The sequence below is a fragment of the Mustela lutreola genome, chromosome 1, assembly GCF_030435805.1.
Source record: "Mustela lutreola isolate mMusLut2 chromosome 1, mMusLut2.pri, whole genome shotgun sequence".
Taxonomy (NCBI): Eukaryota; Metazoa; Chordata; class Mammalia; order Carnivora; family Mustelidae; genus Mustela; species Mustela lutreola.
The window spans coordinates 92175959-92198737 of record NC_081290.1 but is presented as its reverse complement, the minus strand read 5'-3'; positions in this window follow the sequence as shown (position 1 = coordinate 92198737).

Below are 22779 nucleotides of genomic sequence, written 5' to 3'. Positions count from 1 at the left end.
TCTACCTCTCCATTCACCCTCAGCTAATCTGCCTCAGATGCTTCTTCCACTAATCTCCCACCTCATCTGTATTCTGACATGTTCTCTATGTACCTCCCATCTAGTCTTTCTTGTAAACAGGTTGCTGCCAAGATCCTGTACACGCCTCTGTCTATTTTCTGAGTTACTTGCCTCCTCTTTGTTAGCTCCTTCTTTTGTGTATGAGATCTGAAATACATCTTGAAAGAATTGGATGAATGTTGCCTGACTCTTGTTGTATATGGGGATTCCCTCTCATTCATTTCTGGGTTAATGGCTATGATAACTGGAGACAATGGTCTGGTTAGTCTACCTCAGGACAGGGACTTAGGGAGTATTACCAAGCAGCTACTGAAACTCATTTTGTTTCAGGGAGGCTCCCTGTCTCCTCCAGCCAGACAAGGACTGCCTATTTTCACTTTCTGTTGATGAAAAAGAAAATATGTGTCTGTTCATCTGAGCTGCTGAGCTTTAGGACCATGAGTCCTCTCTCTTCTGTGCCCAATTTGATCTGCTTCTAGCTTTGCTGGCAACACCTCAGCTTTTTTGTTGTTGTTGTTTGTTATTATGTTATGTTAGTCACCATACAGTACATCATTAATTTTTGATGTAGTGCCACCACCGTCCCCTCCTCCTGTTTCTGCACCAACTTGGATGCAGCTTAAATGACAGGCTCCTATACCATCCTCTGTGCCTCCACATCATTGTCTCCTCCTCCCACCCCTGCTATCGAGGAGCAAAGAGCAGCCCTCTGTGGACTTAAACCACCCACTTCAGATTTCCCCACAGATGCTCCAAGTATAACTGACAATGGAGAACAAATTGACTGACTTTAAGTGGACCCAAGTACGACATATTTGGTATTTAAACTAATTTAAATTTGTTAGTTTAATTAAGATAGATATTTAGAGTTATGAGGGTTAAATATAAAACTTTTATTCTGCCAAGGCTTACTAAAGGTCAAATAAACTCGTGTTATCTCTGCTGCAATTTGTCAACAAAAAGAGGCCTTTAAATTGATGGTTTATTTTCATCTGTCTCATAAGAGTTTTCCTGAATGATTGTTTAAAAAAAAAAAAGTAGCTTAAATAAAAAGATTTATAGATAAAAATGTTAAATGCCTTTCAAAGTTTTGGTGACCTGAAACTATGAAGTTTTGCTAAGTTAAAGGACATTAGATTAGATTGAATTGACTAGATACCTAAGTCTTTTCCAAATAAGAGAAAATACTAAAGCATTGATTACTGGGCATAAGTTTATGCTTTGGACTTCTTGCAGAGAGACTGAGGATACTTGGGTCAGTTGGTAAATATGCATTATGCTTTACTGAAAGATTGTACTATGGGAAAAGATGTTTGTTAGAAATTATGAAATGTATTCATGAATTTCAAATCTGAAGAATTCTGGTGTAAGAGTTCACAATTGGTTGCTACTTAATTTTCACTGGAGACTAAGGTTTCTAACAGTTAAAATTCTGCTAAATGTAATTAAGACTGAGGAAAAATGGAAACAATTCTATGAAGGAAAGTAAGAGATATATGAGAAAGATATAAGGAACGGGAATACATTTTGTTGAGGGAAAAATAAAGCAATTTTGTCCTAAAATGAGACTAGTTATTTAGAGAAAAGGCTAAGGACAAAATCTGAATTAAAAAAAAAAAAAAGTAATAGAGGGTCTGTGAAAGGAAACTTTGGAAAAGAATTTTAAAGGTGGCCAGGTCTAAGATTAAAGTGGATGGATTTTAAAAGTATACCAGTATTAAGACTGAGATTCTGCTTTACTCTCTGCTAAAAAGACAAAGTTTTCTTGGATTGTTGGTCTGCTCTTGATAAGAAAATTATCAAAGTTTTTTTTTTCCTTTATCTGCCCAGAACACCAAAGCTTATATGTTTTGTCTTTATAGGGTCTTTGATTACTTAAAAATGTTAACACTCAGTGTTAAAGGAGCTAAATTTTGCTAGCCACTACATAACTTCCTATAGAATCCTTTATTGCCACTTTGGTTAAATATAAATATTAAACATATAATGACCTTTAATCCTATTTGGATACATCCTTTAAAACTTTCTAAGACTTTTAACAAACCTCCAGAGAATTAAATGGTAAATGAAGAATTTTTTACCAACTAGGTTAATTAGTTTATTTGATGTTACATTATTGTAAAGTACTGTCAAACCAATAATAAGCCTTAATGCTATATTATATAGGTAAAGTCTATAACTATTCTAAAAATACATGAAATCCCTAAAGTTTTAATATGTTTTGATATAAAGGCATCACTTGACATTCTAATTATTAAAATGTTATGTGTCAAAAAAATTCTATGTGTCACAGGAATAACTCAATTTCTTTGTCAGCTACATTATAATGGACTCTTAGATCTTTAACTATGCCCATATTTGAAGGGGTTTTTTGTCATTTACAGTTATTGCTCTGGTGCTCTTACAAAATGTTTTGTCTTCAAGGAGATTCATGAAAAGGACTTCTGACAAATACAGGATTTTGATATCTTTTAAATCATAAAACTGAGCTGGGTAAGAATTTCCAGAACTAAAAATCTGCTTTCAAACTGAACAAGAATTAGTAACACGGGACTAAATGAATTAGAGGATATGATTATAGATTTTATGACTCCCTAATGTTTGTTCTTCCAGATTAAGGAAATCTTCTCTTAAATTATCTATGATACAGAGAAAAATGATAACATATTCCTCAGTGAACAAACTGAGGAATTTAACCTTTCTCCCTACCTGAATCCTCTGAAATTCAGAAACTCTCAGTGAGTTTTCTTTCTTCTATGGCAATTATAATTATTTGCATAAGTTCAAAGAGAATTTGTTCATATAAAAGGACACCATTGGAAACATTGATTATATTACCAAGGATTTGACTGGAATGTCGTATTTAAGAGAGACACACATAAACTCAAAGATGACCAGACAGATTTAAGGAATTAAGGTTGAATTTATGGAGTCAATGGAGCCCCTTGGGAATGTTGGTCTGATACATTGCCTACAGGGTTCCCAGCAGCCTTACCAGATGAGTAAAGAATGTCTCTTCCTGGAAGGTGCAGGAACCTTAAGATATTTGGGGGACCTTAAGAAGAGGAATACACCCAAATCTACAGATATTTCAGGCAAGCTGATGACAAGTATTTGGCTTGGCTCTTCCCTTGAGAAACCATTAGAAGTTCAATCTAGAGATACCTTATAAAAAGTTTCAGCAAAGATTTTAAAAGATCCATATGATCAGTCACTTTACTTGCTCAGCTTATATAAATAATTAGACCATGTTTGTTAAAACTGGACTTGTTTTTACAAAGGAATTAGTCTTGATTTAGCTACCTCTGGAAATAAGGGTGAATTTAGATAGAAAAGTTGTCTCAAGAACATATTATTGGGGAACCTGGGTGGCTCAGTGGGTTAAGCCTCTGCCTTCAGCTCAGGTCATGATCTCAGGGTCCTGGGATCAAGCCCCTCATTGGGCTCCCTGCTCAGCGGGGAGCCTGCTTCCTTCTTTCTCTCTCTCTCTCTGCCTGCCTCTCTGCCTACTTGTGATCTCTGTCTGTCAAATAAATCAATAAAATCTTTAAAAAGAAAAAAAAAGGACATATTCTTATTTGGATGCTAGATTCTTGCTTTGATTGTCTTTAAATGTTTGCTGTCTGCTAAGCTAGAGAGCTTGGGGTAAACATCAGAGAAATTGTCATAATAGCTCATATACAATCTTTATTTGTTACTCTATGGAGATAAAAAAAGGGGGGGCATGGACATATGATTATTTAAACAACTGGACAGTGGGATGGACTCCTAACAACTGTGTAACTCAGACGACACCTTTATGAATTCTATGTGGCTGGGGTAACAAAAATCAGATCTTAAAAGCTAGAGCATTCCTGGTGCGCCTGGGAAGCTTAGTCAAAACAGCTGACTTTGGCTCAAGTCATGTTCTCAGGGCCCTGGGATAGAACCCCGTACTGGGGCTTCATGCTCAGTGGGGAGTCTGCTTGTCCCTCTCTCTCTCTCTCTTCCTTACCCCTCCTTCTCACTCTCAAATGAATACATAAAATCTTAAAAAATATTTTTTAAAAAAGTTAGAGTATACCCCACTCCAGGGGTTAACTAGGAACTTGCAGAATAATGGATGGCCCCACCTTCCTTATAATTGGATTAGAGAATACACAGGGGGATGCCTTTATGACTCTGCTAATATATCCAAAGTTTTAGCAGACACACATACCCAAATTAAGGCTTTAAATGACTCTCAAAATAGTATTATATTATTAAACACTGAAATAACTACAGGTTGTAAAGCAGTTCTACAAAGCAGAATGGCTTTGGATGTCTTACAGCAGCACAAGGAGAAACAAGTGCCATTATTAAAGCTGAATGTTGTGTCTACATTCCAGATTATGACAAAAATATAATGAGATTAATGACTAATCTAAATAATCAAATTGGGGCTCTTAAAGACTTGGCATTATTACTTAATGATTGGTCACATTCCTGGTCAGAAGGTGGGCTACTATGGTCTACCTTAAAGGGTCTTCTTATCACATTTTTATGATGACATTAATTCTAATGTGTTGTATCTTTTGCTTTGTTCTTTCTTATTGTGGAGATACCTTCAAGCAGTTGGTGACTCCTTCACCCCACCGACAGATGATCCTTACTACATGAAACAGTCCTTCCTTGATATCCTCGCTGGACTCTACAGCAATAGCCTTCCATAATAGTTACCTGTAGGGACAAATAATGACCAATTGTGGTCCATGAATATAGACATCTCTACAACCCTCATCAGGTCAAAGAAGTTAAAGAAAATGAGCCCTTCACTCTTCTTTTAACTTAAAGATTTAAGGACTGAAAATCAGTCAGGGGGGAAATGATGAGGGAAAGAAGCAGAAAAGTGTTCATCTTTAGCCTGCAAGGTTACCTATATCCTGCATAGCTCTAATAAAGATTAAATATCTACTTAGTTGCTGTATTCTTAAAGGGTCTTATGACTGCCTATACATCTCACTAACAGTTAACACCAAACTGAATGATAGGCACCAGAGAAATCTTATGAATCCTTACTACATGATACAGTCCTTATGAAAAGTTTTATGAGTAGAAATTTGAAGAAAACATTTATGATCTAATACTCCCTGCATACCCTCCCCTACTTGAGCACTAAGCATATAACATGTAGCAAAAGTATAGCTCTTTCTGCCCACAGATCCCATCTCCATGCTACTTAAATAAAGTTACTAAATTGCACCATAAAACCTTTCAAGAATTCTTGACACCACACTCAATCTGCCTGCATATTAGTGCTGAGGACCAGTGGTAAAATTCTGTGAGATAATACAGACCCGTGAAGACCAAAATAGGGGAATCAAGCCAAAGATTTGAAGCAAGATAATGAGTATGTATTTCTGCCCCTGTCAGATAAAACAAACAGCTTTTAAGATTTTGGGGGGAGTTTGTTATAGAAAAAAAAAATTTTTTTAAACTTGTTGCCAGGGCGCCTGGGTGGCTCAGTGGGTTAAGCCTGCCTTCGGCTCGGGTCATGATCTCAGGGTCCTGGGATCGAGTCCCACATGGGGCTCTCTGCTCGGCGGGGAGCCTGCTTCCCTCTCTCTCTCTCTCTGTGCCTGCCTCTCCATCTACTTGTGATTTCTCTCTGTCAAATAAATAAATAAATAAAATCTTAAAAAAAAAAAAAACCTTATTGCAACATGCCAGATAACAATACAAAGAGCACATATGCAACCATACTAAGCAATGAATTCTGCACCCGATTAAACTTACAGTAAGTTATTTTCAATTTCCATGTTCTATTTTGGGCAAACAGGCAAGAAATATGTGTATGCAATAGGAATCATCAACCTTATATTTTCCAAGTTTCTGAGGGTGACATTAATATCTAACCTTCCCCAAGAGATATATTATTGAATTTGGTTTAAATTTATTTTCCAAGTATTAATTCTGGGGCTTTACCTTCCCTATTTTAATAGCCTATCCTCAGGCATCTGGAAGTCAAATAATGAATCTACCAATTTCAGATGAAAGTATATCACACTCTGGAGCTAGAGAAATAAACAAAAAATGGTTTCATGGAAACATACTCACTTAAAAATCATTTTTACTCAAAATTTATCACCTAACTCCCAAAACAATGTGTACTATATTGATTTCCATTAGCCCTCTAAATCACTAAGAACATGTTAACTGAAGTCAGTTTTAACTATCTTTCAAAAAAAATTCTACATATTTCTCTTTTCCAAGTGCACAATCCTTTGAGGAAGATTTATGGTGTTTCCTCAGGGTCCTCCTATGGGGCTTCCCAAAGGACTTGGGATTCAGAGCTTGACTGAAGTCTGGGATTTGGTGAAAGGCAAAAACTTCACCATTGTGACCCAGATTCACAGGATGTAGAGTTCATGCTACAGATTAAAAGGGACCTCAGAAGATAGCCTAACTCTTTAATTCCCAGGGGATGCTCCATGATGTGTCCACCTCTCCAGTTCCTACTTCAGTCATGCTGCACTGAATGGCAACTACTCTCCATCTTTCCTAGGGCAATGAAACACTATTGCTGGCTTCTTCCTTAACAATATCTTAACATCAGGGGAGGAGTCAAGATGGCGGAGAATTAGCAGGTTGAGACTAACTACATCAGGTAGCAGGAGATCAGCTAGATAGCCTATCAAACCATTGCAAACACCTACAAATCCAACAGGAAATCAAAGAGAAGAAGAGCAACAATTTGAGAAACAAAAAATCAACCACTTTCTGAAAGGAAGGGCCAGTGGAAAAGTGAACCCAAAGCCATGGGAAGATAGACTGTGGGGGGGAGGGGCCAGCTCCCAGCAAGTGGCAGAGCAACAGAGCACTAAATCAGGACTTTTAAAAGTCTGCTGCACTGAGGGACATTGCTCCAGAGGCTAAACTCGGGTGAAGCCCACACAGGGTCAGCATGGCCCCAAGTCCCGTGGGGTCACAGAAGGATTGGGGGTGTCTGAGTGTCACAAAGCTTGCAGGTATTAGAGCAGGGAAGCTGGCTACAAAGACAAATCTGAGGAGTGAGCTCTCAGCTCTGGGTTACCTTGAACTGGTCACAGGATGCATGAGCTTGGAGCACTGATGGAGACCACAGAGACGGGAGTGATTGAGCACTTTTCTCCAAGCACTGCCAGAGGCCAGGGAGACAGGGGTGATTGAGCACTTTTCTTTGAGGGCGCACTGAGAAGCGGGGCCCCAAGATCTTGGCTCCTCTGGGCCAGAGACTGGGAAGCCACCATTTTCATTCCCGTCCTCCGGAACTCTATGGAAAGTGTTCAGGGAACAAAAGCTCCTAAAAGCAAACCCAAGTGGATTACTTAGCCTGGCCCCGGTAAGGGTGGGGCAGTTCCACCTGGGGCAAAGACACTTGAGAATCTCTACAACAGGCTCCTCCCCCAGAAGATCAACAAGAAATCCAGCCAAGACCAAATTCAATTACCAAGGAGAACAGCATAATTCCAGAGGAGGAGAAAGCAAAGCATGGAATTCATGGCTTTCTCCCCATGATTCTTTAGTCTTGCCGTTAATTATTCTTCTGCTAATTTCTTTAACTTTTACCCTTTCCTCTTTTAATGTTTTTTTAACTAGTTTATCTTAACAATACCTTTCAAAATAAAATCTTGTTTGAACCTTCATTATTATAGTCATATTTTATCCTTCATTGTATCTAACTTTTTCGTATACACATAGGGTTTTTTTCTTCTAAAAAATCTGGGATACAACTTCTCCTTATAGATTAGAATTAAAATTTTTTTTCTCATTATATAGGCATATTCCATCCCTTCATTGTGTCTTATATATGTCTTTCATTCTTTAAAATTTTGGGAGATAGTTTCTTTTAAGAGACCAAAATACTCCCAAAATTAAGTGGGTGACCCTGTTCTAGTCACCAATCTAATATATATATATTTTTCTTTTTTAATATTTTTTATTTATTTTTTTCTTTTTTTAACTTTTTTTTTCCCTGAACTTCTTTTTATCCCCTTTCTCCCTCCCACGATTTGGGGTCTCATCTGATTTGGTTAAAGCACATTTTTCTGGGATCTTTGCCACCCCTTTAGTATTTTACTTGCTCCTTCATATACTCTTATCTGGACAAAATGACAAGGCAGAAAAACTCACCACAAAAAAAAGGAATAAGAGGCAGTACCGAAGACTCGGGACCTAAACAATATGGACATTGGTAATATGTCAGATCTAGAGTTCAGAATGACGATTCTCAAGGTTCTAGCCAGGCTCAAAAAAGGCATAGAAGATATTAGAGAAACCCTCTCTTGAGAGATAAAAGCCCTTTCTGGAGAAATAAAAGAACTAATATCTAACCAAGTTGAAATAAAAAAAGCTATTAATGAGGTGCAATAAAAAATGGAGGCTCTTACTGCTAGGATAAATGAGACAGAAGAAAGAATTAGTGATATAAGAGACCAAATGACAGAGAATAAAGAACCTGAGCAAAAGAGAGACAAACAACTACTGGACCACGAGGGGAGAATTTGAGAGATAAGTGATACCATAAGATGAAACAACAAATGATTTTGGAAAAATCGGATAGCCACATGCAGAAAAATGAAACTGGACCATTTCCTTACACCACACACAAAAATGGATGAAGGACCTCAGTGTGCGAAAGGAATCCATCAAAATCCTTGAGGAGAACACAGGCAGCAACCTCTTCAACCTAAGCCGCAGCAACATCTTCCTAGGAACATCACCAAAGGCAAGGGAAGCAAGGGAAAAAATGAACTATTGTGATTTCATCAAGATCAAAAGCTTTTGCACAGCAAAGGAAACAGTTAACAAAACCAAAAGACAACTGACAGAATGGGAGAAAATATTTGCAAACGACATATCAGATAAAGGGCTAGTGTCCAAAATCTAAAAGGGCTCAGCAAACTCAACACCCAAAGAACAAATAATCCAATCAAGAAATGGGCAGAGGACATGAACAGACATTTCTGCAAAGAAGACATCCAGATGCCCACAGACACATGAAAAAATGTTCCACGTCTCTCAGCATCAGGGAAATACAAATCAAAACCACAATGAGATATCACTTCACACCCTCAGAATGGCTAAAATTAACAAGTCAGGAAATGACAGATGCTGGTGAGGATGTGGAGAACAGGGAACCCTCCTACACCGTTGGTAGGAATGCAAGCTTGTGCAACCACTCTGGAAAACAGCAGGGAGATTCCTTAAAAATCTGAAAATAGAGCTACCCTATGACCCAGAAATTGCAATACTGTGTATTTACCCTAAAGATACAAACGTAGTGATCTGAAGGGTCACGTGCACACGAATGTTTATAGCAGCAATATCAACAATAACCAAACTATGGAAAGAACCTAGATGTCCATCAACAGGTGAATGAATAAAGAAGAAGTGGTATATATATACAATGGAATACTATGCAGCCATCAGAAGAAATGAAATCTTGCTATTTGCAACAACATGGATGGAACGAGAGGGTATTATGCTTAATAAAATAAGTCAATCAGAGAAAGACAACTATCATATGATCTCCCTGACATGAGGAAGGGGAGATGCAACGTGGGGGGTTGTGGGTGGTAGGGAAGGGAAAAATGAAACAAGATGGGATTCCGAGGGAGACAAACCACAAAAGACTCTTAATCTCACAAAACAAACTGAGAGTTGCTGGGGAGAGTGGGGTCAGGAGAGGGTGGTGTGGTTATGGACATTGGGGAGGGCATGTGTTATGGTGAGTGCTGTGAAATGTGTAAACCTGGCAATTCACAGACCTGTACCCCTGGGGATAAAAATACATTATATGTTTATAAAAAAAAATTAAAAATTAATAAAAAAGCAAAAAAAAAGAAAGAAAAAACAAACAAATATTAAAAAAATATATCTTAACATCTACACTAAAATTAGGGTCCCATTTCAAAAGTGGTATTTGCAGGGTGCCTGGGTGGCTCAGTTCATTAAGCAACTGCCATCAGCTCAGGTCATGATCCCAGAGTCCCAGGATCGAGTCCCACAACGGGCTCCCAGCTCCATGGGGAGTCTGCTTCTCCCTCTGACCTTCTCCTCTCTCATGCTCTTTCTCTCTCTCTCTCTCTCTCAAATGAAAAAATTAAATGTTTTTTAAAAAGTGGTATATGTAATTTTCACAGCCCGTGACAGCCAACTTTTAGGATGCAAATACCTCTCTTCACCATTCATTCTCAATGCTTTGGTGAAAGCGGTCTTTCTTAGCTTAGAAAGCTCTTCTCTTAGAACTCCCTTGGAAGAAGAATTTAGGAAGTGTTGTGCAAGCAACTCTTGATGAATCTACTATACCACCCCTTTCCACCTAATCCACAGACTCCTTTAGCATCCATGTCCTCTAATAGTGGCTAACACAATGGGGAGCAAGTCTGTTTCTGGTACAATTAGAGATACCCAGGGATACTCTGGAGTTCAAAGCCCTTACAATTAACAAATCTTTTTAATTTGAAGCATCCAACTGTTTGCTAATCAACGTCTTAATCTTTATTTAACAGACCTGCCAATGCTATGAATTTAATTTACTTGGTGTTTAAGGAATCAACAAAATCATGCATCTGCTTTTAGATACCTGAGCCACAGGGCTTCAAAAAACATACTTTAAAAGAAGTCATAAGAATTGCTTCATTCTCTGGCATATCCTGAATCAAGTTAACTCTAAGTCTGTTGCTTTCTTTCTCAAATATTCCAGTATATTGAGAAACATACACTTTATCCCTGGAATATTTACTGTTCTATGACAGCTGCAACATGGTCTGCTAAGTCATATGTTGGTTACTTTGTTTCAAATGACCACAATAATTGGGTCAGTAACCCTTCCCACAGCATACACGAGACTACCAATGCCCCCCTTCTAATGGTAACTAGGTTGGAACACAACTATGCCAGGCAATAAGCCATGATTTTCCAGGTGCAAAATATTGAAGATCCATAGGTTATAATGAACTCTGGCTCAAAAACTATGGAGTGGTTCTCAGCTGTAGATGACAAAAGGTTGTCAACTGTTTTAAGGAGAATGAGCTACTTATAAAGCTGTTGAAAGAACTTGAAGAGCATACCCCAACCTCTGCATCTAGCAAGGACTCCTACAGTAACAACTGAACCATGCTTATAAGAACATGATTTTTCCTTAAAATCAGGGATCTGAATATGATCAAGATACTGTCAAAGGACTGAGCACCAGGAATAGGACAGATGTGCTGACAGGGTCAGAAAGTTACTGTCAGAACCATGAGCTCTAGTTTACTGCAAGATCTGAACTAGCAAAATGGACTTAAATTTTCACTGGAATTTTCATTGCAAGCTTGGAACACACTGTTTTTTAATTTTGCTAGTTCCTACATTAAAGGAAAATATACTGGAAGGATGTTGTACAACAACTTCAGCAAGCCATTCTACTGAACCTACCATGATCACTAGCAATCTAACGTTCAGCTGAGGACATTACCCTGCCATTAAAATAGAAGTGCTAAGAATTGGATGCTGGTAAGCACTATGGATGAGTTTCAAAATCTATTCAAGTCAGGATGCTTCTGTATACTAATACTTTAATCCTAAGCAGATCCCTTCCCCTCTCTGACCCATTGTCCTACTTTTTGTATATAATATTAATGCTTTAGGAAACACAACTTTAAAAGTTTCTGATATGTGTTTTAACATATTCTAGCATTTGGGGAACATCTGCTAAAAAGAAGAATGCTGGGATTTAGAGGTTCTCTATTCTGTACAACAGATTTGTTTTAGCTTGTGGAGAAAGATTAGAGAGTATGTGTGTATTAGTAAGGAAATGTTAAATTTATTAAAATTCAGTAAGAGTAGAATAAACATTAGACTACAAATTTATAAAAAGCTACAAGGAAGAAAAATACGAATAAGAAAGTATTATTGTGCCTCAGAAAATGAAGCAGCTGCCTGTAGCTAAAGGGAAAAAAATGTATCCAGACACAAGGGACAAGCTTTATGAAATACCTTAACTTCAAATACAAAGATCTTGTGCCAAAATACATATTTAGGAACATGGTAATGAAAATATTGTAGGAAATGCTGTGAAAGACTTTGGGTGTTGCAACAAACTATATCCCCATTTCTTTTCATTTTCTAATCTCCATCTCATACTTTGTCTGCAAAAAAATTTTATAGTGATGATCATGTAACATTTTATTTCTGAGAGGAAAAAAAAGTGGAAAAAAAGGAACAAAGCAAGCGGTCAGAATCACATGCTCTCAATTCACAGAAAATACCAGAGCTGATATGTCATTAATAAAATGGTCCTCACCTTAGAGTATTTTTATTCTTCTTAGAAAAAAAAAAATGCTGGGGGGAGGATAGAGAAAGGAAGAATATTGGAAATGGGGGAGCAGGAGAGGGGCAGTGAAGAGGAAGTTGGGGAGAACAAGAGCAGAAAGCAATGGGAAACAGGAAAAAGGACAGAAGGAAATAAAAACAGGAGAGGAGAGGAAAGAGGAGAAAAGTGAAAGATGGAGAGAAAGAAACAGTGAAAGGTAAGGAGGCTAGAGAAGAAGAAACACCGATGGCAATGTTATGCCTCAATAATGGGTCCGTGATTAAAGGAGCGAGACTGATACAAAGTGAAGGTCAAGCAAAGCTTTATTTCGCGCCAAGCATCAAGAATCTAACTGAACGTTCAGGGCCACGCCTCTTACAAGAGAGGGCGACCCTTTTCTGTTTCACAGACTAGCTTTTAAGGGCCAAGGCCATGCGGTCGGGCCTGGCCCCGCACAGGTGGCCAATGAGATTGTAACACACACAGGAACCTCCACAGTGATTCTAGGTGACCAACTGAGCTACAATTTACCCTAGTAGACATTTGAACCAGCCTATTACACCTTGATTGGGATTGGCGCCCAAAAGGCGGGGCCCATACTCCTTGGTAACCAGGGAGACAGTATGCATCCCCCCACTGATCGGATTGGATGTCTCCACCTGGCCAGACCCACCTTTGTATCTGAACTTTGTTACCTGAAGCTGGTTTATCCCCTGGGGGAAGGGGAGCAGGGACAGTTTCTAAATAGGTCCTTATAGGCAACAATGCCACCATCCCCTGGTACTATGAACTGAATGAATTTTCACAATCAGCCTATTCCTCCTCCTGCCAGTACATTTCCCCCAGATACAATGAAAAGGCTACCTCGGCTTCCTAAACTCAATAGTCTCTGAAAGAGTTTCAGTGACAATTAAAGTATGCACACATTTGGGAAGACTGCAAATATGGGGTGTGTTATGAGAAAGAGACAAAGAGAAAGACTGAAATTAGTAATACCAAAATATATCAAATAAATCTTAAACTTTGAACTATCTTTTGTTATCTGTAACCAAATGCTACCAGATGCTAAAGCTGAAAAAAATGACCCTCTCTATAACTTATAGAATCATTCATCAATATTAATCAAGGCATTAGTCATGCCTTTCAAAGGGTCAAATTTACCATTGGATTCCCAGAACAGAGATAATACATTGGCTAAAGTCAGAATAAACCAACCTTTACTCACTATAACTAGTATAACAAGACCTTCCAGAAATTTCAATGCATGTGACCATAAGAGGTAGAAAGAAAACAAAAACAAAAACAATCTGATTAGCTGGACCGAACTTCAAGGAAGTATTATGAAAATCAGGATTAAAAAGGAATTCGATCCTGTCACTCTGCATGAAATCTTTCAATTTTTTAGTTCTCCCTTTGACAAAATATCTTTTCAAAAGACTCCCTGCCTCGCACAAGCCGTATCATTTCATTCTTCTTATGCAAATAAAAATATTCCAACTTGCAACAGAAATGAGAATGCTAACTTTTAATATATTTTTATATATAATTGTCCTGACAGGCTATTATTCTAAGGTATTTGCTAGTTTTTTTTCTTTTTCTGTTTTTCCAGCTCTGTGAACTGAATAAGATTAAGAATCATGAATCAACAGTCTTGTTTTATTAATCAGAGAATTGGCTGTCAATCATGTGGTAGATTTGGGCTTTATCTAATCTTTGTCATTCAAGTCTGGAATGTATAATTTACATAAAGAAAGCCAATGATTACTATGACTACTTTAAATGACAACTTATTTTGTTTGAGTTCTCTGTCAAGATGAAAAGGTCTAAAATTGAGTGCTCATCTCAGCAGTTAAAACTAAAAGGATCTGTAACTTCATAATCTTTTCCTTTTATACGTAAGACTGGAAAAACAGTTGAAGATTGAGACTACTTGATATACAATTTTTTGACATTTTCTCCTGTGAAACAGTAATATACATTTCTGACAACAGGTCACATTCTTTTTTCTTTTAGATGTGTTCTAAAATAGGAGATAGTTTATTTTGCTCTCGCATTAAGTGCAGGTTCACAGGAAATTCATCTAAGGTTTATATGTACATGGATCCATGCTATTTCTAGTTCACTGACCCATCATTCTTGGCATATATCTCTTATCTTCAAGGTTTAGGAAGCACCTCCAATGGAAGATAGAAGGATAAAGGGGGAAAAAAGAACAAAAGGGGTAGGTATGCTCTTTCTTTTTAAAGAAATTCTTCTGGAAGCTTCCATAAGACGCTTCAAATTAAAATTCATTGGCCAAAATTCTGCTATATATCAACATTCAGTTGAAAAGGAATGAGAGAAATGTTATTACTCTGGGTAGTGGTATGCTAACACCTAGTCCCAAATCAGCAACTATGTCACATTGTAAAAGGAATGGTAAATATTAAAAGACAGCTGTAATTTTTTTGTCGTATTTTCTCTCATTTTCTTTTCCTCCTAGATTAACATAGGAGTGCCTGGAAGCTCAGTCAGTTGAACATCTGACCCTTAATCTCAGCTCAGATCTTAGTCTCAAGATCTTGAGTTCAAGCCCCACATTGGGCTCTAAATTGCATGTGGAGCCTGCTTTATTTTTTTAATTTTATTTTATTTTATTTTTTAATTTTTTATTTTTTATAAACATATATTTTTATCCCCAGGGGTACAGGTCTGTGAATTACCAGGTTTACACACTTCACAGCACTCACCAAAGCACATACTCTCCCCAATGTCCATAATCCCACCCCCTTCTCCCAAACCCCCTCCCCCCAGCAACCCTCAGTTTGTTTTGTGAGATTAAGAGTCACTTATGGGGGGCGCCTGGGTGGCTCAGTGGGTTAAGCCGCTGCCTTCGGTTCAGGTCATGATCTCAGGGTCCTGGGATCAAGTCCCGCATCAGGCTCTCTGCTCAGCAGGGAGCCTGCTTCCTCCTCTCTCTCTCTGCCTGCCTCTCTGCCTACTTGTGATCTCTGTCTGTCAAATAAATAAATAAAATCTTTAAAAAAAAAAAAAAAAGAGTCACTTATGGTTTGTCTCTCTCCCAATCCCATCTTGTTTCATTTATTCTTCTCCTACCCACTTAAGCCCCCATGTTGCATCACCACTTCCTCATATCAGGGAGATCATATGATAGTTGTCTTTCTCTGCTTGACTTATTTCGCTAAGCATGATACGCTCTAGTTCCATCCATGTTGTCGCAAATGGCAAGATTTCATTTCTTTTGATGGCTGCATAGTATTCCATTGTGTATATATACCACATCTTCTTGATCCATTCATCTGTTGATGGACATCTAGGTTCTTTCCATAGTTTGGCTATTGTGGACATTGCTGCTATAAACATTCGGGTGCATGTGTCCCTTTGGATCACTACATTTGTATCTTTAGGGTAAATACCCAATAGTGCAATTGCTGGGTCATAGGGCAGTTCTATTTTCAACATTTTGAGGAACCTCCATGCTGTTTTCCAGAGTGGCTGCACCAGCTTGCATTCCCACCAACAGTGTAGGAGGGTTCCCCTTTCTCCGCATCCTCGCCAGCATCTGTCATTTCCTGACTTGTTAATTTTAGCCATTCTGATTGGTGTGAGGTGATATCTCATTGTGGTTTTGATTTGTATTTCCCTGATGCCGAGTGATATGGAGCACATTTTCATGTGTCTGTTGGCCATCTGGATGTCTTCTTTGCAGAAACGTCTGTTCATGTCCTCTGCCCATTTCTTGATTGGATTATTTGTTCTTTGGGTGTTGAGTTTGCTAAGTTCTTTATAGATTCTGGACACTAGTCCTTTATCTGATATGTCGTTTGCAAATATCTTCTCCCATTCTGTCAGTTGTCTTTTGATTTTGTTACACCACACACAAAAATAGACTCAAAATGGATGAAGGACCTCAATGTGCGAAAGGAATCCATCAAAATCCTTGAGGAGAACACGGGCAGCAACCTCTTCGACCTCTGCCGCAGCAACATCTTCCTAGGAACAACGCAAAAGGCAAGGGAAGCAAGGGAAAACATGAACTATTGGGATTTCATCAAGATCAAAAGCTTTTGCACAGCAAAGGAAACAGTTAACAAAATCAAAAGACAACTGACAGAATGGAGCCTGCTTTAAAAAGAAGAAACGGAAAGGGAAAGTAAGAAAGAAAGAAATAGATTAACATAGTTTTTCTTTTTTTTTTAAGATTTTATTCATTTGGGGGGGAGGGAAGGGGCAGGGAATGAGTGGGGAAATGGAAAGACTCTCAAGCAGAGTCTGTGCCAAATGCAGAGCCAGCAGAGCCAGACCGGGAGATCAATCTCAGGACCCTGAGATCATGACCTGAACCAAAACCAAGGGTCAAAGACCCAACTGAGTCACCCTATGTTAACAGCTTTCACTTCACCTTTTCCTACATTTGACCTTTATTTATCTAAATCTAGATTTTCTGTGAAGAGGAGAAAACAGGAAAGCCCTGGCCATTTTATGAAATTCTTCAATATTAGTATTATGTGACAGAATTTTAAAATGATTTTGCTTGTAAGATTTCTCATTATGTACTTACATTTTTACACATGTATATTTGACTAGTCATAGGAATGAGACCAACTCCAACTCTGGCAAAGTGACTAATAATATGCTGTCTTTCAATATGTAATCTTAACATGTAATCTTAAGTATTACAATACAATTGATTATCAAAGCACTTCCGCAACATGAGGCATTATTTGGTAGACTGCATTGCTCAAAACACTTTCTTCCTATCTTGGTAAAAGATTATCACTTCTCTGTTGTACAAACTTCAAGATTGATTGTGTGACTTGCTTTCATGAAAAAATGTGAGTGGAAGTAACATGTGTCACTTCTGAGCAAAAACCTTTGGAATCAGCACACAATACACCATGTTCTCTTTAATTCTGTGTGACTACCAGTATTGTCCAGATATAGGTGACCCTGTGTGTATGGGGCCTGGCAAAGATAATGATGAGCAGTATTTCATTTGACCTGGGAGATTAAGGGCCAATTGTGTTCACGTACCATAATCTTGCCTATCCTCACTTAAAAAAATCATTATGTCTAAATTTGTGGTTTATTAAGTTATTTTATCTCTTCTACTAGACACTAAGCAATATGAGTGAAAATGACATTTTTCCTGGAAAGAAGTGGATAAGTGGTAAATGTTTGTTGAATAAATGGTTAAGATGAGATACGACACCATTTGCATGAGATAAGCCTGACAAGAACCAACTACTATTAATTCAGATGAAATATAAAGGATATTGAGGCAATTTCTAGCATTGGCTGAATTTCCAAAGATTCTGAAAGCTTTCCAAAGCTTTTCAGAATAAGACTTTAAAAAGATCATCACTTGGACAAATCAAGTATCATTTTCTCCAACCATTTCATCATCTATAAATGTTCAGGCTCAGATCAAAGTAGATGATAATTCTGCCATGCTGTAGCAATAGAAAATTCACGTTTAGAATGCATTTGGAATTTTCAAATACTGAGGAACATTATCAGCTAGATAGAACTGTGATCAAATTTAGCATTAAAAGCTCATATGGGTAAACTCTGTATTGTTTTGGTTATGGAATCATTTCCCGTAAAGGCATCTACAAAGTAGGATTTATTCTCAACCTCCTGATATTCTACACCCAATCTCTCAATATGCAGTTAAAAAGTCCTCTTTTCAATGTGTAATGGTGACAAATGAGAATATTGAAAAACTGAGGGGCTGGGGGGGAGGGGGAAATGAGCCTGGTGGTGGGTATTGTGGAGGGCACGTATTACATGGAACACTGGGTATGGTGCACAAACAATGAGTTTTGGAACACTGAAAATAAAATAAAATAAAATAAAATTTAAAGGGAAAAAAAAAGAATATTTAAATTCAGTTGACAACACCCAGGCTGGAGCTCAAAGAGAAAACCCTTGGTTAATCTAAACAGTGACAATTTAGACCATGATTGTTCAATGATAGGGCCTTTGTGGTTCAAGAAAATAATTTTAAGAGAAAATGTTCTCTCATTTACCTCAGAAAGTCAATGTAAGAGCATTGTTTCATCATACAAAATTTTATTTAATTGGTTTTTTTCATATAATTAGATAACTTAAACTAGTTGTAACTTCTGGAGACAAACATGCTTATAACTTTGCTTCTTCACTCAATTCACATAATTTTCCCATAATTAACAGTGATAAATGTTAATTAGATAACTTATCTGCCTACCAGCACTATTCTTACAACATGAAGTGCCTTTATCAGCTGGAAAGTAACTAAATTCAACAAAATACATGCAAAACTTTTACAGTTGTTAACAATTAAAATAGGTCTTAATTCTAACCAAATTGACCTATAAAGTCAATGTAATTTCACTCAAATTCTCAATAGGCTTTTGTTGATAAAAATTGGCTATTTGATTCTGTCATTCATGCAGAAAGGGCAAAGGTCCTAGAAGAGGCAAAATAAGCTTCAAAAGAAAAAGAACAAGATTATAGAATTGACATTATCAGATTTCAGTGCTTATTAAAAAGTTATGCTCATCATGACACTGTGGTATGGACATAAAATCAGACAAAAAATCAATGGGACTGAACTAAAAGTCCAGAAATAACATGCATGCTTATACAGTTCATTGTTTATCAACAAAGTAACAAATTCTTGGGTTGTGGACATTGGGGAGGGTATGTGCTATGGTGAGTGCTATAAACCTGGCCATTCACAGACCTGTACCCCTGGGGCTAATAATACCTTATACATTAATAAAAAAATAAAAAAAATTTTAAGTACCAAATTCAGTGAAGAAAAATCATGTGTTTTCAACAGATGATGTGAAACCACAGAATAAATTTGTAGGAAAAAGTAAATTTCCAACAACACCGCCTACCACCCACAATAATTACCTCACAACAGATTACAGCCATAAATAGTAAAGCTAAAGCTATAAATCTTCAATAAAAAAACAAGGAAGATACTCTTAATCTCACAAAACAAACTGAGGGTTGCTGGGGGGAGGCGGTTTGGGAGAAGGGGGTGGGATTATGGACATTGGGGAGGGTATGTGCTTGGGTGAGTGCTGTGAAGTGTGTAAACCTGGTGATTCACAGACCTGTACCCCTGGGGATAAAAATATATGTTTATAAAAAATAAAAAATAAAAAAAAAAACAAGGAAGATACTTAGTGTGGATGCAGAATGTACTACTATAAGTAGTGGATAAACTAGACTTCAAAATCAAACACTAAATGATTTAAATGTTGTCTCTAATTATTGTTTAAATATTGTTTTTTGCTAAAGCTCAGCAAAAGGCAATATTTAAGAAATTAAAAAGAAAGCCCAGACAGGAAGTAAATATTTTGGTACATAAAGTTAAGGAATAGTATCCAAAGTATATCATAACAAATAAGAAATTGAGACATATGTCCACCCAAAAGGCAATTATCACAATATCCAAAGCAGCATGAACTAAACTCAGGAAATTAACTAAAAATAACTATGTTGGGTAGCAATGGAAACAACCAATCATCCTCAACGTAAGAAGGAATAAATACACTGCAGCATATTCTTGCAATTATACACGATTTTAAAAAGAATGAACTACTATCACATGGAACAACATTGGACAGACATCAAAAATATTGACAAAATGAAGCCAAACCCAAAACAGTACTGTGGGGATCCGTTAACTTGTGATGAAATGGGAAGAGCAGCTTCTTGTGGGCATTTGAATTGACTGGAGAGGGGTACAAGGAATTTTCTAGAATGATAGAAATCTTTCACAGTTTTATTATGTTGTTGGTTATGTGGGTACATTTCTGTGTTAACATAATTGAATTGGGGAGACTTCTAGCTCCGCATGAAGCTTGTAAGTCATTTCTCTATTCTAATAACTAAAAACTAAACACACTGAGAATCAACGCTTCTTAAATCTGTAGGAACTGAGGCTGCAGGGACAACTCTCTGCCCTCCAAACTGGAGACTCAGATAAGCAGATGGAGGGAATCACAGCCTACCTGAGCAGAAAGAAACTCAGAAGTGGAAATCTCGGTGGGAAGGAGTGCCAGATAGGAAAACCGCGCAACTGTGGTTGACAGATCGCTGGAGGCTCAATGCAGACAACTTTGAGTGTTAACAACTCCAAGGAACCCAATAAAGAGGGGCCACCTCTTTTTGGGAAGTTTGGAAAGTTTTTTCCCAGGAATCTGATCAGCTTCTCACAGTAAATACCTTTCCTGCTTTTGTCGGTGGAGGGGAAAGGAAAAGGAACCATTTTGAAATATGGCAGAGGACTGTGTTCCTCTTAAAAAGGGCTGCCCTGGGGTGCCTGGGTGGCTCAGTGGGTTAAAGCCTCTGCCTTTGGATCCCAGCATCCTGGAATCAAGCCCCACATCAGGCTCTCTGCTCAGCAGGAAGCCTGCTTCCTCTCTCTCTGCCTTTCTCCCTGCCTACTTGTGATCTCTCTCTGTCAAATAAATAAAAGCTGGAAAAAAAAAATTTTTTTTAAAAGGAGTGGGGGCTGCCCTCCGGAGAAACTAATACATTAGAGCCTAACTCCTTGGGTTTTTAGCAAAGCCTACCTCACCTGGGAGAAGGGAGATACCCAATTCCAGTACAAGCTAGCCATCTTGTTCTACTGAAGGGGAGAGAAAATAAATGAGAAATGTCTGTGAAGTTCACAGCCCCAAAGCACAGGCTCTCTAAAACAACAGACCTACTCACGGGACTGTAGAATGGTTCCCCTTCCCCCACACCTCACCATGGACATTTCCAAAAATCTACTTACAGCACTAATTTTACCTAGTGTATTATGTCAGCCTAACAAGAAAAAATTACGAGGGCATACTGAAGGGCAAAAAACACAACTTGATTTCTTTCAGGTTTGTGTCAGGTGAAGGGGATTTACTGATTTCTCCCACTAGTTACAACTCCTTTATACCAAAACTTAGTGGGGAAAAAAATGAATAAAAGTAGCAGAGAGGAGGGGTTCCTGGGTGGCTCAGTGGGTTAAAGCCTCTGCCTTAGGCTCAGGTCCTGATCCCAGGGTCCTGGGATAGAGCCCGCATCAGGCTCTCTGCTCAGCAGGGAACCTGCTTCCTTCTCTCTCTGCCTGCCTCTCTGCCTGCTTGTGATCTCTGTCAAATAAATAAAATCTTAAAAAAAAAAAAAAAGTAGCAGAGAGGAATGATAGCCTAATTCCTTACCTTGGTGTTAAAAAGCAAGTTGCCTGAGGCATTAGTATCCTTATCCAAGAGTTCACCCAGCTAATCATTATTACATTTGCTTTTATTTGGCAGATTTTATGTATATATTTTTTTAAGGAAATTATTGCTTTAAAGGTAAAAAAAAATGAGTTCTTAAAAATAACTTGCAAATTCATATCAGGGAACATATCAAAGGTGGGCAGGTATGTTTATTAATTAGGAGAATGAAATCCAGAACATTTTTATGCAAAAATCTAATTATAATGGATGTCAATGTGTTTCATTGTCTCTCAATCTGTCTCTCAATCTGCTTTTTCAGGTTTTCTTTCTTTCTTTTTAAGATTTTATTTATTTATTTGACAGATCGCAAGTACGCAGAGAGGCAGGCAGAGAGAGAGGAGGAAGCAGGCTCTCCGCGGAGCAGAGAGCCTGATACAGGGCTCGATCCCAGGACCCTGAGATCATGACCTGAGCCGAAGGCAGAGGCTTAACCCACTGAGCCACCCAGGCACCCCTCTTCCTTTTTTTTTTTTTAGTTTCCTGTATTACGCGTTTTTCCATAACAAATTAACACAATGGCTTAAAACACAAGAATTTATTCTCTCACTGAACTGGAGGTGAGAAATCTCTCACCAAAGTGTCAGCTGTATAACATTCTGGAGGTTCTAGGGAGAATCAGTTTCTTACCTCTTCCACTTCTGGTAGCTGTTGGTCCATGAGTCCCTTGACTCATGGCAACATCACTCCAATATCTGCCTTCATGTTCACATTACCTCTATATTCTCTATGTGTCTTTTACGTGGATACTTATCAATGGAGTTAGGGCCTGTCCACATAGTCCAGGATGATCTCCTCATCTCAAGATCCTGAAATTAATTGCATCTTCGAAGACCCTTTCTTTTAAATGCAGTAACATTCACAGGTTTGGAAGATTAAGACAGGACACTCCTTTTGGAGGTCTTTCAATCCACTGCACATATCAATTATTATCAAATTACCCCGTGCCTAGTACTGTGCTTGAAGCAACATCAGAGGACATACAGAGGACATCCAAGTACTTGACTTTATGTCCCGGCTCAATGTCTTTTTTTTAAATATATATTTTTTAAATTTATTTGAGAGAGAGAGAGCATGAGAGAGAGGGAGAGAGCACACACAAGCAAGGGAGAGGGGAGGGAGAAGCAGACTCCCCATTGAGCAGGGACCCTGATGAAGAACTTG